This window comes from Artemia sp. Qi Xiang Cuo, chromosome 4 (genome assembly GCF_049724085.1).
Source record: "Artemia sp. Qi Xiang Cuo chromosome 4, ASM4972408v1, whole genome shotgun sequence".
Taxonomy (NCBI): Eukaryota; Metazoa; Arthropoda; class Branchiopoda; order Anostraca; family Artemiidae; genus Artemia; species Artemia sp. Qi Xiang Cuo.
The window spans coordinates 56,770,388-56,789,058 of NC_142797.1; the positions used below are offsets into that span (position 1 = coordinate 56,770,388).

The 18,671-nt window shown below is 36.0% G+C and overlaps 1 protein-coding gene across 2 annotated transcripts in view; it reads right to left on the reverse strand.

Annotated features, from left to right (window-relative positions):
* The window catches only part of LOC148953264 (protein transport protein Sec23A-like), a 75,834-nt gene extending 73,924 nt beyond the window's left edge, over positions 1–1,910 (reverse strand). For both annotated transcript variants that reach the window (XM_089088432.1, XM_089088431.1), the window contains exon 1: positions 1,814–1,910. The gene's annotated coding sequence lies outside the window, so the exon portion shown is untranslated. The remainder of the gene's footprint in view (positions 1–1,813) is intronic.
* Between the last annotated feature and the right edge of the window lie 16,761 nt (positions 1,911–18,671).

The following is an 18,671-nucleotide window of genomic DNA, read 5'->3' on the forward strand; positions in this document are numbered from 1 at the left end:
AATTTTCTAAAATTCTACTTTAGGAGCTTTTTAAATATTTCTAAAGCGCTAAAACATAGAGTGCTACGGAAAGAGGTTTTGAAAATCCTCCTTCAAGGAGGGGGGAAGGGGGATTTTAAAACCCTCTTCCCGTGATATAACTTGTCCTCTGAAGTCGATTCTGAAACTTGTAGCACTCTATCTATTAGTGCTTTAGAAATATTTAAAAACGATTCCAAAATAAAATTTTGGAAGTTTTTTAGTGTGGGGGGAAGGGGGATTTTAAATACCTCTTCCCGTGATATAACGTGTCCTCTGAAGTCGATTCTGATGTTTTAGCACTCTATGTCTTAGCGCTTTAGAAATATTTAAAAAGCTTATAAAGTATAATTTTGGAAAATTTTGAGTTTGGGAGGAAGGGGATTTTCAAAACCACTTCCCGTGATATAACGTGTCCTCTGAAGTCGATTCTGATGTTTTTAGCACTCTATCTATTAGTGCTTTAGAAATATTTAAAAAGCTTTTAAAATAAAATTTTGGAAAATTTTGAGTTAGGGGGAAGGGGGATTTTAAAACCCTCTTCCCGTGATATAACGTGTCCTCTGAAGTCAATTCTGAAACTTGTAGCGCTCTATCTATTAGTGCTTTAGAAATATTTAAAAGCTTCTAAAGTAAAATTTTGTAAATTTTGAGTTTGGGGGGAAGGGGGATTTTAAAAACCTCTTCCCGTGATATAACGTGTCCTCTTAAGTTGATTCTGATGTTTTTAGCACTCTATCTATTAATGCTTCCTAAACATCTTCCTATGACATAATTTGTCCTCTAAAAAGGATTAGGTTATTTTTACTGATCTCTCTTGTGAAATCCTTTCCCTAATTAATACAGTTTAAATGGTCTTATCAACAGAGTTGTTTGGCATGTGCCTGCTACCCTTAGGGGTAAGGGTGTCTGATAAGGCAAGTGTGACTTCACAACTAACCGGGTTTCATATACCATAAAGAAAGTCAGCATGGGTTGAAAATTAAATGGCTTAGGATTTAAATAGGATTTTGGAATATATTTTAATGAACAAGGTTAAAAGCAGAAGTTGTGTAAGGTAAGCAGTGATTTATATTTATGATAGTAATATAGGATGAAATATGAGTTAAAAACAACTAGTAATGTGCAGTAATTTACCATTATATAGAGGGGGGATGAGTGGAGGTAGGTACTTCAAAGTACCTTCCCGGGACAAACCTTAGCATGTACATCCATCCCTGAAAGTTTCATTTTCCTAACCCAACTCCTTTCCAAGATAGCCAAAAGTAACTAAAGTAGAATTTTACCAAAATCCAGATATTTTAGTCACATATACAGTGACCATCATCAGTAGTAAAACTGAGTTTCACTACTTGATGGTTTTACTACATGAATTTTCTATAGGCCTACCCTCTCTATTAAAAAGGATTTTATCCCTATTTTGAACTTTTATTTTATCATCATGGAAAGGCAGTGTGGTCTCCAAAATTATCTCAGGACAAAACAGGGTAAAGAACACAATTTTTACTTCATAATATATGAAAAAATTGTTGTTAACATATTATGAAGCCACCTCTACACTACTTACCCCCCCCCCCCTCCAGTGTGCAAATATATATCCCATATTATGTACTCAGTATTTTTATGTTAAACAGACTTTTTTTAAGTCTATCTAATTTTGTATTAGCCCATAAAAGCCAGCTTCACTATGCACTATCCATACCAGGTCAAACCCTTTTTAGGACAGTCCAAAAATACAAACTTTGAACCATTCTAGACAGAATGAAAGAAGCTTAACTGATGTTATGATACATACTACAAGATCGATTCAGTCAGTTTAGACTGAATCTTATACTCTTATTTCCAGAGGTAGGCTTCAAGCCTTATCTAAATTTATTCCACGTCAGTTTTTCTGCTTTACTTCTTGAAGATATAATGAAGATGGTGCTTCAAGCTTGAAAGATAATTGAGCCTATTTTAAGCAGAGGGCTGAAACCCATTTACTAGGGTTGCCCCTCTTAGTAATTTCTAACTGTTTCTAGTGATTTTTTTTGTTGCCAAGTGATTTTCTCCTAACTAGTGATTTATAGTGATTATTGTTCTAAAACTAGGGATTTTTCCAAAATCTAGTGATTTTCCACGATAACGCGTATAGACCCCAGAACGTTATCATCAAGATAAAAGGTGAACCGTTAATCACGAAATTGCAAAAATGTTCTATACTTCCTATTTCACAACATTTGCTCACGTCGAATTTTCGTCTTCATATTTATGTTTTTTTCTCTATAATCTATCGGTTCTAAATTAGATTCTCTTCTGTTAAAACCTTTGAAAGTGGAGTGAATGGTGTATATGATTATACCCTCTACATCTGCAAATAGAACAGAAATGGAGTCATTGAAAAATAAAATTCTAAATTTTTATTTTTATTCTATAATTTTCTAAATAAAAAAATTATTGAAAAAGAAAATAGGACATTGTGTTTTTCATAATGGGATTTGTAATATAACTAGATAGTTTAAATCGATTGTAGTTTGAAAATTAAATTCGGTTGGGAGTAGAAAATGGGGGAGGGTATTTACTCTGAGAATTGTCTAATGGTTTTAATCTTTACTTCTAATATCTAATCGAAATTCAAATAATTTTCCAAATTCTCTTATTTGTAATTTAAACATCTAATCAGCGCAGCTAACGTCTTATTCTGTAAGTTTTTGAATTTATGTGCTAATATGTCAAGCAGTTTGTGATAACAAACAATAAGAATAAAGGGACATGACTAAATACTAACCGAAACTCTAGAAACGGAATTTTGATATCAATTGATATATCGTCAGCTTATTATATTGATTCCAAATATATAAGATTCATTAAGCTTCGTTTTACCCAAACAAGGCTAAGAAACTGTGAAAATTTACCTGATTTTTGAAAGAGAGAGGAAACACCCACTAAAGGTAAAAGAACTTTAATTAAAATCAAATCATTAGATCCGGTGTATCAGAGAATCTTACTGTAAAGGTTTCAAGCCCCTATCTGCAAAAGTGTTGAATTTTGTATCATATGCCAGAAAAAAAAATCACGGATGAGTGTTAATTTGTTTTGCTTTTTTCAGGGGCAATCGTATCGAACCAATGGTCCTAGAACATCGGGAGAGGGTTCATTTGAACCAAAAATTAAAATTTCTGGTCTCCTTTTTATTTGACCAAAAAGATCGGACGGCTAGTAGCTCATCTCCCACGTCCCTTTTTTTCCAAAAAATTGTTTGATCAAAAGTTCAAGATAGCCATTTTGTTTAGCATAGTTGATAGGTTCCAAAACTATACCTTTAGATTATGTGCAAATATATAGCCCAAATTATATTATTATATAAACTAAAGTAATATATTTTTATCATACTTGGGCATATTTCATTAAGATTAATATAACTTTACTTGTTGGGTGTGTTCCTTATAATTAACGAGTACCTCTTTTTTATTGAAGAAGCAATAAGACCGATGCTTATCGAAATTTGCGAAGGGTAGGACCAATTTTTTGCATGAAAATATAGAAAGGTTCTTTTCAAAATTGTCGATGATGTTTCAGTATTTATACTAGCTCAACTAGAGCAAAAAGAAAATAGTTCCTATATTTTTGGAAAAAAAAACTGTGGTTTTGATTCGACAAGGAAAAAAACTTTAAAAAAATCAAATATTTTGATTAGATCACCGATAACTAATTTTCAGTGATCAGGGTATAAGCCAAGGGTACCCATTTGGGAAAATACAGAGACGAAGCAAGAATTTTGTTCTTTTCTCTGCATAAAGATGCAAAAAGGCATTTTCAAAATTTCAAGGGTAATTTTCACTTGAGGAAAACAAAACGTCAATCTAAAGGTATTTTTCCACATCTAGGGGGGTAATTTTACTCCCTTCCTGTAGGTGCACCTGTAGAGAACATGGTAAAGAAACAAAACAATTATTGACTACAATGATAAAAAGTATTATAATTCTAATGATTTTTAATCAATAATCTAGTGATTTATGTGCTAATTTAGTGATTTTTTCTCAAGAATCTAGTAATTTTTGTTTGCAGCGGGTGGCAACCCTGCCATGTAGAGCTTATAAAGTTTTTTGATAAAAGTTTTAGACCAAGTCTCAGCATTCCCACTCCCTCCCATGCAATTCCAAATTCCTAACCTTTCCGGCACGAATTACGAAATCGTCAGAAAATTTCGCTTTTTTTTATGTTTCCTGTGTCCCTGGGCTTAGAAACCGACAAATATTGAACTAAAAAAATTTATTCCAACTATGAACTGAAATATAAGGTGGTGTCTTGTAGAGACCACTTTGAAACATGTGCAGAAAAAACCTTACTTTTGGTGAAAAGAACTAAAGCAGTTCTTTGTGTAATTCATGCACAATAGAACTTTACAAACTGAACATTGCTATTTTGTGCGATGGGGCTCAATCTATGTACTGCATTTAGCACATCTTCTTGAAGTAGCTTGAACAGGTAAGTGTTTTTATTGATCCAATCTCTTTTATGGAGGAACGTAAGGCTTGAATTTGGGGAAAACTTTCAATTTTTTGGATGCCCGACCTCTCTTACCCTCGCACAAATAACTTCCAACCAAACCAGTAACAATGCGACATCTAAAGTCTTTCAACGTCATCTTGTTAGCATCTGGTATAGTGGACAACTTGAACAAGACAAAGGCATTGGTCGTTGTAATGTCTATGAAGTGCCACAGTAGGCGGTGCCACCACTTTCTGCTTTTTCTGTCAATCCCATTGAGACCTCAACATATCAGCTTTGTCGACGCATGCCATAAACTTGTAGTACTTGATAACCACGTTTGGTCATGTAACATGGGTAATAGATCCCTCTTTCTCCATCCTACCAATCCGCGTCACTTCTCTTCACTTATGAGTTGTTAAAAGGAGTTGTACGCATCATTTCTTATTCCATTATACACAAAAGAATCCATCTGAACTCACAGTATAGTCCAAATCACCTTATTTCAGCTCTATTTTAGCTTTGAGTTTGGGAAGACCTTTATGGTTTGCCTAAAGTGCATCCCAACAGTAGAGCTTTTTGTTCCTCCTTTCTTCCATGAGGTTTACTGAACTGAAGAAATTGTCACAGTAAATGTGACAATTTTTGCCTTCCAATCCCGTGGTAAACCGTGCGTGTCTGCTCTGACCCAGATCTTGTAGCCTCGTTTTATGGGCTTAATAGGCATATAATGTTTGAAAGCAATGTGTCCTTTGAATTTGAGCATCCTTTCGTCGACGGCATGCTCTTTGGTAGGCTTTTAAATCCTTCAAAAGCTTGAGCGTAGTTCTTCAATCAGAAGCCTGATCTTGTAGAGCTTGTAATAGTTGTCACTTCCTTTCTGGGGTAAGATCAAATTGTCATTGAGATGAACGTGAGCAAGAAGCCAGCTGAAACGGCTTATATTCATCAGTCCAGAGATGTAAGTATCTATTAGTTCCTCGTGACTTGACTAGAAATCTTGATGAGTATGGTACTGTCTTGATATCCATAAGAATATTTATTGCTAAAAAGAAACTTTCATTTCATCTCGTGTAATTGGGGTGAACGAAAAACCTTTCTGAGTAGCTTAGAAGTTTTTTTGAAGTACGATGTGGTCAATCAGATCAAGAATTTAGAATTAAAAAATAAAAATGAGCAAGTTTATTTTAATATTTTAGATGCTAGACTCAGTTTTGTGGAAATTGCTTGACTTTAATTTTTTTTTGCGAGCTGCTGAAGTGGTCTCAAGCTCAAACCACGCCAAAAAAAAAATAAAAACTATTTAGCATATGCTGCAAGGTGGTCATTGGGGATGACCAGCGTCTCATGTCCAATATCTCCTTATTGTGCTTCATATCTGAAACTGTGATGCTACTAACTTGTACTCTACTACACAAAGAACAAATTGACAGAAAAAAAACATTGAAGATACCACTATTTCTAAGTATTTTAATCTTTCTTACTTTCTATTAAAAAGTAGCACGGGGTCCAATCTAAATACTAGGTGTCACCTCACTAGGTATCAATTAGGCTGCCCATAAAATTTTGCCCGTCAGATAGCGTTGCTAGGCATATGCTAGACCAGTGGTTTATTATTTTTACCACATACGGATCATGGTAAAAAAATATAAAAAGGTGGTTAATGTTGGAACCACTTCGTCGGAAAGGGTTAAGCAGAATTCCTCATGAACTGATTAGACGGCATGAAAAGTGGTTTTATATTTTTCTATAAGTTTAGTATTTGTGAGAAAAATTGGTAACTATCATCTGTAATCTAAATCATTATTTGATATTCATAATTCCCCTGCTCAGTTTGCATAACACGTTTCACCTTTAATTTTCCACTGAAAGTCTCTAAACAATGAGAAAGGAATTACTACCCCATCTGCACCATTCATAACATTAAAACTAAATACATTTCTTCAAATACAGGGACATCTGTGGTTAAGTTTCAACGTCTCTCCAAATTTAACTGGGGGATTTTTTTTTTTACAAAAGTTTACGAAACTGTAGAACAGAATGAGCTTTTGGAGGAGCCGAGCCCCCCTCCGCAGAAAGGTTTCCTTCAGCTTAAAATTTGATGTTTAGCTAAACAATATTTTATTTAATTTTTGCAAACTTCACATATATTGAGGAACTTGTGTTCGTATATGCTCAGAAGTGTTTTTTTCTTATGAATGATTTCTATAATCATAAAGGGATTGGCTGTCTTAAATTCAGCTCAATAGAAGTTTTGCCCCCAAAGTCCTGTACTAGAGCTATGCGTTTTCACTAGAATGACCTCCCTCCCATTATTTAGGACGCCTATTCGACAAGATCACAACCCGGAAACAAAGAAGAAAGAATAACAGACACAGCTTTAAATATACTTCTCAAGAAATGTATTGATTTTCATATCTTTACAAGTAGAGGTAAACCACTACTTTAGGTCTCGAGGGTTCTCAATCATAGGGAGCGCAATAGCGCTGCCTAAGTAAAGAACGATGTTGGCACAATGCATTTTTTTTTCTCTAGACTGGGGCACTTCGTATCGAAGGAGTTGTCGTAGAAACTTCGAAAAGGGCTCATTCAATTGGAAATTGGTTGTCGTTGTTATGACTGTCGACGTTCTGACGGGTAGCGATTGTGACTGTCGATGTCCTGACGTGTCGATGTTATGACGGATTTTTGTCGATGTTATGACGGATTTTGTCGATGTCCTGACGCCTTCCTATTCTACATGCCTTGTAAGTGCAAACGAAACGGAAAAAAAAGTTTTGCCCAGTTCAGTCCAGGCATCGGAGATTAATACAACCGTCTTTTTTGAAAGGTTTTGTCTTTATTGAAGTGCCAACTCTTTTTACAAGCCTTGTAAATTAAAAAGCTGACGAGAGAAAAAACTAATTTTAAGCTCGTTTTCAGGAGTCACGAATCATTGCTGCCAATTAAGCTTCTGCTTCTATCTTCATTAGAGCTCACTTTGCCCGAAGACTTACTGGTCTAATTTTCAAGTTGATTATATACATTAAATTATGATCCCTTTTTGGGCTTCACAAATTTTTTTTTTTTGAATGATCCAAGACATTTGAAGTAGAATATATTCTTTTGCTCTTGATTATTTAAAAAAAATACTTATGATTTCTGGGCGATCGGTATTTCTTGCCCATTTTCAAGTGAACAAAGATTAGTTTTTTAAGTTTTCTTTTTCTGAGTTTCTTGCCAAGGACGTAGACAAAAGGTTTAATCTGAACTAAATTTTTTTCGATTTTCGTCCACTGTCCTCTCCTTAGCCACGAACTCGTGCGTAAAAAGTTTTAAGTCGACCAAAGAAGCTTTTGGCCCCAATTCAAGAGCCCATTTTCAGAAGGACCCTGCATTTACTTTTCAAGCCGTTCAGGAAAAGACCAGTAGTTTTGCCTCTTAAGGGTGATCCATTATTTTTTTTCCTTTGCCCAAAGGGGCCCCCTAAAGTAAAAAACTTGAATATATAAGTTTCAAGTCGATCTAAAAAACCCTCGTTTTTTGCCCTTCTTCAGGCCCCATTTTTGGGGAGCCTCTGTCTTCAAACCTAAAAAATTGTCTCTATGCTAAGCTTCCCTACATCCAAACGGATATAGTTTTCAAGCTGTTTGGAAAAACGTTTCCCCCAAGAGCCTAATCAATATGGATTTTTGGAGTCTGAAATTGATAGCGATATATCGGTATCTTATCGATACGATACCGATATAATTTTCGGATGAATTCCCCTCCGGAAAAGAAACTTTATCTAAAGCTTAAACCTTACATTTTCTGCCTATATTCATACTCACATGCTCCTCCCTGGTCTATTACACATCAAAGAACAGCCTCAATAATTCACTGTGGATTCCAACTAATGAAAAAAAGATTTATTTAGAAAAACAATTAAACCAAATAAAGTTCTAGTCTGGACTGTGCTTAATAAGTCCAGTACAACTGGAGCAAGTTGCAATGCAGAAAGCACAGCTTTTCAACATTTTATCCTTTCAGAGACCTTCGTTTGTCATCATAAATGTTCCCAACTGTGCTGAAAACTCCTTCACTTGGGACAGAAGAGGGCGGACAGCAGAGATATTTTTGAGCAGCTGGTGCTAGTCTCTTGAAACGACTGTTCTTATGTGACCACTCTAACGGACAGCTTTTTCCAGTCAATGACAGCCTCACGCATATACCTTTCCAGTTCCATGTTTATCTGCTGACTCTTCTTCCTGACAAGTTGCAACAATGTTATCAACCAGGCAGTCAATCAAACTTGCTATGCCTACTCTCCTTCGTTTTGGGTTTGACTCCTCTTCTGTTGCAGTGGCTAATTTTGTTTCTTCCAGTGTCTAACTCTATGTTTCTTCTTGTAGCCACCCTTTAGCGTTACCGAGTGCCTCTTCATGTGTGTGGTCGGTGCTTGTAACGGAGATCCAGGAGACAAGCAAGAACAACTTCTCTGGTTGTATGCTTTTGAACCATACATTTCGAACATTGCTGCACCAGCTCTGCTGCTCTCTCCACCATGCTCACTTCAGACTTTGCTTTTGGCTCTATCCCAAAGAACTAGACAAGCAAAATTACCCAAGGAACTCTTGCGTCATCTCCTAAATAAGTTGCGCACAAAAAAAGGTCGATGTACGATATTTTTAAAGAATATTCGATTATGAGACTGACGTCCACATCGGATGGCCGATATGTCGGTCGGGCCCAATTTATCTGTGCCCCATTTTTAAGCAAGCAAGCGTTTTTTTCAACTTGTTTTGAGCACTGGAGCCCCTTTGTACTGAGAACTTAAGAACATTAGTCTTAAGCTAATCAAAAAGCATTTTTTTTTGGCTCATTTAGAGAGGCCCATGTCCCAAATTTATTGTTTTTGCAAATAAGGGTTCTCTTGGACCATAGACGAATTCAAGGTTCAAGCTCTTAGGGAACAAAACGTTTTCCGGTCGATTTTAGAGTTGTCCATGTCTTCAACTAATTTATTTTTTGAGCAAAAGGGTACCCTTGGTCCACATACTGATTCAAGTTTCAAGATCTTCGATTAAAAAAAGAAGAAAAAAAGGCCCATCTTTGAATGAACTAGTATATATTTTTTTTCTTGAGGGGGGGGGGGGTCAGTGGTGTCTCCTTGGTCAAAAATTTCAAGCCAATTAGAAAAAAGGTTGCAGGCTTTTTTCTGTCCCCATTTTGTTGGGGGGTCTGTGCCATAAAACAACTTTTTTGCAACATTATGGTTCCCCTCGCCCAGCAATCTGCTGATCTTAATTTTAAACCAATAATAGACAAAAGTTTTGATCCTATTCTCAGGCAACCTGGCAACCTGTATCTTCCAGAAAGTATTTTGGGCCCAAATTAACCATGGAAAAGATCTCAGAAAGTTTAAAGCCGATCAGACAATCAACATCAAGCACGTTAGTCCTTTTTCTATTATAACACTCTTCTTCTTCTAATTCACAGCAGGCGGGCTATTCAGTTGGTACTATTTAGCCTTCATCTTTTTGCTTCACTCTGTGGTCTACAGAGCTACTGTCTTGGTTGTCTCTTATTTATTAGATATTCTCAGATATCTTTCAGTAGATCTTTTGACTCAAGGAGTTCAAATATAAGAAGATAGATATCGATTTCCGTGCTCTGTGTGCAGGTATAGTTGGCTACGCTCTTGGCTGATAGTGAGATTTTATGGTGTTTGAAGCATTTTAACAGTTTACAAAGCAAAGTATGTTGTGCAGACGTCAGCATATTACATTCAAATAGGAGATGGTCAATTGTTTCATTATTCATATTACAATGCCTGCAAAGAGAGGTCAGGGGAATTGAACCACTTGAATTAGAAAACTTATATGAGAATGCAAGGAAATTTAGTCCATTTGTTCCAGAACGAATTCTATGATAAATTTTAGAAAGATACTTATTGGGAAAGGGGGAAAGGATAGGATTAATCTTATTAAAATTAATATCTGATAGCCTCCATCGGTAAATATCTCTAATTGGGATTGGTCTCCCACTTGGCTGGTCAATATTTATAGCATTTTTTGCTATTTCATCAACCTGATGATTACCACTTATGCCAGAGTGGCTAGGAATGCACTGAAAATAAGTTTTTATGCCACTTGAAGCAAGATTATCAATAGTACTGAGACAATGATAAGTGTCAATGTCCAACTTATATTGAGGAGCTGAGGCCAGCAACTCAAGCCTTGATAGAGTCGGAATATATGATAATATTATTTGAATTTGCAATCAAAGGTTGGTTTTCCTTAAGGTGTTCTAATGCCATGATTATGGCATTTAACTCAGCACACATTATAGATAAATTATTATATAATCTCTCGCAAATTGCAATTTTCAGGTGAGGAAGGAAAACACCACTTGCAACCTTCTCATTAATTTTTGACCCATCAACAAATATTTGGAAGTGATTTTTATAGGTAATTGTATTAAGTTCTGCAAATTTTTTCTGGACAAAAGCAATGGGGATTAAATCTTTATTCCACTTTGAGAAATCATTATTTATTATGGGACTTGACCAATTCCATGGGGGGGGGGGGTCGAGGGAAAGTGGGTGCAATAGACTTTGCTGGTATGGGGAACTGAATATTGGCATACTCATCTGCAATGCCTCTATAGGATAGGATAGGATTAAAGGATATAAAGGATAGGATTAATCTGATTAAAATTAATATCTGATAGCCTCCATCGGTAAATATCTCTAATTGGTATTGGTCTCCCACTTGGCTGGTCAACATTTATAGCATTCTTTGCTATTTCATCAACCTGATGATTACCACTTATGCCAGAGTGGCTAGGAATGCACTGAAAATAAGTTTTTATGCCAGTTGAAGCAAGATTATCAATAATACTGAGACAATGATAAGTGTCAATGTCCAACCTATATTGAAGAGCTGAGGCCAGCAACTCAAGGCTTGATAGAGTCGGAATATATGATAATATTATTTGAATTTGCAATCAAAGGTTGGTTTTTCTTAAGGTGTGCTAATGCCATGATTATGGCATTTAACTCAGCAGACATTATAGATAAATTATTATATAATCTCTCGCAAATTGCAATTTTCAGGTGAGGAAGGAAAACACCACTTGCAACCTTCTCATTAATTTTTGACCCATCAACAAATACTTGGAAGGGATTTTTATAGGTAATTGTATTAAGTTCTGCAAATTTTTTCTGGACAAAAGCAATGGGGATTAAATCTTTATTCCACTTTGAGAAATCATTATTTATTATGGGACTTGACCAATTCCATGGGGGGGATCGGGGGAAAGTGGGTGCAATAGACTTTGCTGGTATGGGGAACTGAATATTGGCATACTCATCTGCAATGCCTCTATACATGGCTGGATTTCTTAACCAATTATGTAATGTGTGTGAGCTATTTGATTAAATTTTTGTCAGATGTTTTGTCAAGAGAAACCTATATCTCTCCCTTATTGTTGTTAATCCACTCTCCATAAGCAGAAACTTGGTGCTTGTGGGTTTCCTAAGACCAAATATGAGACGTAGTATATCATTTTGTGTTGTTTCAATTTTTTGCATCTGGGTCTTTGCACATGCACCATAGACGATGAGCCCATAGTCAATATGGGGTCTTATATGTGATTTATAAGACTGGAGTAAGGTTTTCTTCTTACAGCCCCAGGGTGTGGAAAGAAGTCTTTTTAGTATATTTGTTTTTCTATAGCTTTTTTTTTATTGTCTTTGTAATGTGGAAGTGGAAATTAAGTTTTTGGTCAAGCATGAGACCTAAATAATTATTATGATTATCTTCTGGAATAGTTGTCTTATTTAGAGTTAGTTTTGCATTAACATGGTTTCGCTTCCGGTGAAATTGGATTATTTTTGACTTGGTGGGTGCAATGGGTAAATCTGAATGTTGAGAGAATTTTTCAAACTGGAAAAGTGACTTTTGCAGATTTGACTGTGCTATCTAAAAGGTGCTGCCAGATTACCATAGCACCAGATAATCAGCATATTGTAGATTCGTGTGGTGTAGATTCATGTCCCAGACATATAGGGCAAAGAGGAGGCAAATGAGAACTGCTCCCTGAGGTAGGCCTTTGGTTAGTTTCTGCTGGGGTGAAGAGGCTGAACCAACACAAACGATGAAACTTCGCACTTCTATGAAGGATTTGATAAAAGATGCTAGCTTAGGGGGTACTCCAAGGTTTGCAAGTTTGTTTAAAAGTATTTGGTGGTTCACATTGTCATATGCCCCTTCAAAATCTAGGAAAGCTGCAACTAGGACATTATTTTTTGAGAAGTGAACAAAGATTCATTTATTCCATTTGTTAGCAAAATGAAAGCATCTGTTGAGGAGTGGTGTTTCCTGAATCCAGTTTGAGTGTGAGGGATCATATTATTTTTTTCAACAAACCAGAGGAGTCTGTGATAGATCATTTTCTCCATTATTTTCCCCATCACAGGAGTAATCATTATGGGCCTATAAGACTCAGGGTTATCTTTTGGTTTATTTTTCTTTAGGATTGGTAGGAGGGACGAACATTTCCATATATTGGGGTACCTAGAAGATGCCCAAGCGTGATTATAACAATTTAGCAGTTCTTGTTTGTATGATGGTGTGAGATTCTTTATCCATGTAGGGTGTATATTGTCATAGCTGCCGCTAGTTTTGGTCCTAATATGATGTATTGCATTATTCAAGTCCTGGATTGAAAATGGATAAGTTATGTACTTGGATCCTGGGCGTGGTTGGAAACTTGGGTTCATAGGAATTGGGGACAGTTTACTTTGATTAATTGATGTTAGCTTATTAACTAAAAGATCTACACATATGTTAGGTTTTTAATTATCATTGTCATAGCGTATAATAGTATGTAAAAGTTCATACAGGAGTGGATTGTGGGAAGTCTTTTTACCACAGATGTGGCTTATGACTTTATGTATAATTGGCTCATGTGTTTCTCTGGAGAGATTATTTGCAAAATTATTCCAGTATTTATATTTAGCATCTATTATAGTCCTTTTTAGATTAGATTCTGCTTGTAATTTTTTTAAATATGTAGTAGGTGATGTTTTTTTTTATTAATTCCGTCCTAGCTGCCTTTTTTATTCTCCATTTATTTAGGCACACATTTGTCCACCATGCTTTAGGAATTTGTTTAGGGAATGTTTTCTTAGGTGTTGTCCTGGGGATAGCATGATTAGCTGTATTTATTAGTAAAGATGTCAAGGCTTCAGCATGTGTGTCAGCTGTTGTGTTAGAAATGCATGAACTTTGGGTGAAACTTGTAATTTCATCATTTAGCTTATTTTGAAACATAGACCAATTTGCTTTAGTGTTGATATATTTGGAGGTATGAGATAAAGTGTCAGCAGGTTCATTTAGAGAGCAAGCTATAGTAAAGTGGTCAGTACATAGACTATCAATTTTATTGATGTAAATTTTGTTCAAAATATTTAATGACACAATTTGTAGGTCAATTGTGGAAAATCTGCCACTTTTGGGGTTGAAATACGTATTCAGGTTTGGAGGGTTAGCAACAGCTAATTCATTATTATTTGAAGTCATATGCTCAATGAATTTACCAGCTTTATTTGCTGGTTTATTCCCCCACAAAAGGCTGTGGGCATTGAAATCTCCACAAATAATGATATTTTTTAACATATTAGAATTATTTATATAATTAAAGAAACCCTTGGCATCTGTAGTTTGGCCATTAGGGTTATAAAAGCTTATTATGTAGGTTTTTAAATTATTCAGCCAAACACTGATACCAATTACATCAACATCATTTGCAAAATCTGGAAAATTGATGCCACAACATTTTTTATTATTTTTAACTAATAAAGCTACCCCACCTCCTTTTCTCTCTAAAGATATATCCTTTCTGAGGATAGTATATCCCAGAGACTTAATTTGTTGATTTTGGGTTAAATGAGTTTCCTGGAGGCAAGCATTATTAATGGAATTATTATTCATAAAAAATATTATTTCATTTAGCTTATTTTCTGTAAGTGATCTTACATTCCATTGGAGTATTGATATGTGTTGTGTTGTTGATTTATTCTTCATATGGCTGTGTATCAATCTTCAGCTTTATAAAAAGTAAACCAAGATCTTTTTTTGCTTGAATGAGTATATCATAAGGGATGTAGATTTTTGCCAATTCTGCAATGAGTTTTGTTTTCTGTAGTTGATGTATGTTCATGGTCCGAACTGCATTACAGTTTAGAATGAATAAGCATATATTTGGGGATTGCATTTTTGGTTGTGCATCCTGTTTGTTGGTTAAGGGATTGATTCCTGGTAGTGTTTCTGGTTTGTTTCTTCTTGGGAGGGGGGCCAGGCTGACCTCATCTCACCGGACAAGGAGGCTTGTTGGCTTGGTGATTCCTTCTGATAGGGATTTGAGCTAGGGGGCTTAGAAGATGGTGTTTTATATGGGGTGCTTGATGCAGTGGGGGCGTTTGACTTGGGGGTTTTGGTTCGTTTCATTACAGGCTTTATTTGGTATTGTTGGGCAGTATTTGCTTCCATTGCTGCAAAGGGGTACGGGATGGCCTTCTCTGTTGATATTTGGAGTGTTAGAGCTCTTTTCTTGTATGCAGGGCATAATGATTTATTTGTAGATTCATGTGGGCCTTTGCAATTGATGCATGTAGGCTGAGTGTTGTTGCAAGTTGTCAGCTCTTTAGGATGGAAAGCTTTACAATTACTACACTCTCGGAGAATTTCATTGCATTTGTTTGTCGTGTGTCCCAGTTTGTTACACTTCTGACACTGGATAGGCTTAGGTTTGTATTCCTTGTGTGGTTTGATTTGCCCAAATAGGAATAATTTTTCTGGGATATTAATTTTTTCCCTCAGTGTGAATAAGAAGGATCTACTAGTTTTTAGGCCATTAGCGTTAGGTTTGCCAAGTTGGGTAACATCCTCAACTGGGATTGTGTTTCCAGCCCTATCTGAGAGGCCTTCTTTTAACACCTGAGTGGATATCTCTGGGGGAACGTTATAAACAACTATTTTTGTTGGTGATTGTTTTGGGTTCCAATTATATGCAATAATTTGAGTATTCAGAAGGGATTTTAGGTTAATTATTGTATCTGCTGATTTCTGAGCTTCTACAGCTATTAGCAGAGATCCATCACGGTTAATTTTAAGAGAGAGAACATTGATTTTAGCAATTTAAAAATTACAACTCTTATTGCAGTGATAATTTTTATTTCAAAGGGGGTAGTAGGAGTAATTTTAAGGTAAAATCCTAAGTTTTTGGAGGGAGGATCTTGGGAAGGGAGAGGGGAAATGCTTTTGATTGGGGAGATTTTTTTCCTTTTTTTTAGAGCTTCTAGAGAGCACCTCTTGAAACCCATTATCATCATTTATGGTTACATTAGCCCCTACACTGATCATTGTCTCATTCTCTAAATTAGAGCTATCATTTGAAATTAGGAATGTTGTACTTCCCCAGTAATAATGAGCATCTTTCACTATGTCACTTTCACCGGAATTTGATTTGGGGTATTGGGGGACTTTTTTTTGGAGGACTTATAAAAAATGCCTCTTGGAAAAAGCTTTAAACAAAAAACAAAAACAAGAAGGGAAAATAGAATGATATCAAACCGTCTGCACTATACTATGGGGAGGAGAAACACCACAGTATAGCCCTGAGGATGAGTTGAGCAGGATTGGTTTGGTACAACTGCTGATTAGAAGCGATAATAATTCACAAGAAAATATATTTTAATTTTCTTATAAGGTTGCTGTTGCTGCAAAACTCACAGATGAGTTGCTGTTCACTCATCTGTGAACAATTGGTAATTTGTGAAATTCAGCGCTCTTACTCCTCGGGCTGTGTGGGTCATGTCATTACTGGAGGATATCTGGGAGCTTTGAAAGAATTTCAAGGAGAGCTTTAGTAAGAGGAACTGGGATATTGAAAGGACATAAAATAGACATTTTAACTTTTTACTTTTTTTGTTTGTTTTGACACGAAGCAGCAAATGTAGCGCAAGTAAATTTTAGCAGACACCTAGTCAAACTTACAACAAATATGACGTTTACAATTCAATCATATGTCTATCCAAAGATGATCCAGGGGGGGGGGAGAATCTCTTGTCCTTCTGGGAAATAAGAAGACACACTAAAAGACGTATCAACATAAGAAAATGAGAAATACTCCCGTTTCAATAATGATATAAACAAAACTCCTGGTCTTAGTTGCCCTCATTATCTCCCGAAGAAATTCCTGATGGTCTTCTTACATTCAAAGGCGATATGTTTTTAACCAGTCTATGAGTCCATGTTGTCAGTTACGGTTAATCTACGTTAAGAGAGAATCTCTTAATAAACAAGGTGGGTCGAGTTGACCAAGAGTTTTGGCAAGAAAATTCTTGTGAAAAAGTAGAATAAACTGATTTTGACTAAGAATAACTTCATAATTCATTAATTTTGATTACATTCCATCACAACTTGTGATGGATCGCATTTATAAATAATAAACATCCAAACAAAAATGACAGTTGCAATTTTGAAAAAAAAAATATACAACCAACTACCACATATGTGCTGTCCGTGGCAACACAACACATCGTCGCAAATAAATTGTAATAATTTGGATTGGACACTTTATTCATAGCTGCGCAATACTGATACAAAAACGGATAAATACGTCAAAATTTCAAAAAGAGTAAATTTTGCAAAAAAAAAAAGGAAAAAACGTAAGCGATTATTTGTGCGCTTGATCTTAATGTTAATGTGCCTTAACAGTACTGGAACGGCAGCCAGAGAGAATCCGAAGAAGAGGACGACCAAACAATGCACTGTACTTAACCAAACCTACCAGAGTGACTTGAACCTCATTCCCGCGATAGTAAAACCATAGTGAGAAGACTCCTGGAAAACAACATATTTGAATGACGACTGGCAGGCTCTAGGTGCCTCTAGCGGCAAAGTGGAACTAAGTCTAAGGTAAGATATATGCTTCATCATCTTCATCTTAATATTGAATTACGAGGAACACAGTTCAATATGAAAACATTTTTTTATTTTGGTTTCTAATTGGCCACTTCAGCTTACTAACAGAGGTAGCTGTTATATGTCCTTAAAAATTTTGTATTCAGGCTTTCTCGGTAGTGTGGGTTGCTGTGTGTTTTACCAATTGTGACTTATAGTTGAAATTCTTTTTGCACGTTTCACATTCGTAATTTTTTTCCTTTGCCCAAAGGGGCCCCCAAAAGTCAAAAACTTGAATATATAAGTTTCAAGTCGATCTGAAAAAAACCTGTTTTTCGCCCTTCTTCAGGCCTCATTTTCGGGGAGCCTCTGTCTTCAAACCTAAAAAATTGTCTGTATGCTAAGCTTCCCTACATCCTCACGGATATAGTTTTCAAGCTGCTTGGAAAAACGTTTCCCCCAAGGGCCTAATCGATATGGATTTTTGGAGTCTGAAATTGATAGCGATATATCGGTATCTTATCGATACGATACCGATATAATTTTCGGAAAAATTTTCCTCCGGAAAAGAAACTTTATCTAAAGCTTAAACCTTACATTTTCTGCCTATATTCATACTCACATGTTCCTCCCTGGTCCATTACGCACCAAAAAGCAGCCTCAAAAATTCACTGTGGATTCCAAATAATGCATAAAAAATTTATTTAGAACTACAATTAAACCAAATAAAGTTCTAGTCTGGACAGTGCTTAATAAGTCTAATCCAACTGAGGCAAGTTGTAATGCAGAAAGCACAGCTTTTCAACATTTTCTCCTTTCAGAGACCTTCATTTGTCATCATAAATGTTCCCAACTGTGCTGAAAACTCTTTCGCTCGGGGCATGAGAAGGTGGACAACAGATATATTTTTGAGCAGCTGGTGCTATTCTCTTGAAACGACTGTTCTTATGTGACCACTCTAACGGGCAGCTTTTTTTCCTGTCAACGACAGCCTCACTCATATACCTTTCCAGTTCCTGATCAAGGTCATCTTCTGACTCATCTTCCTCACTTGTTGAAGCTGCAAGCATGTTATCAAACAGGCAGTCAATCAAACTTCCTTTGCCTACTCTCCTTGGTTTTGGGTTTGACTCCTCTTCTGTTGCAGTGGCTAATTTTGTTTCTTCCAATGTCTCACTCTATGTTTCTTCTTGTAGCCACCCTTTAGCGTTACCGAGTGCCTCTTCATGTGTGTGGTCGGTGCTTGTAATGGAG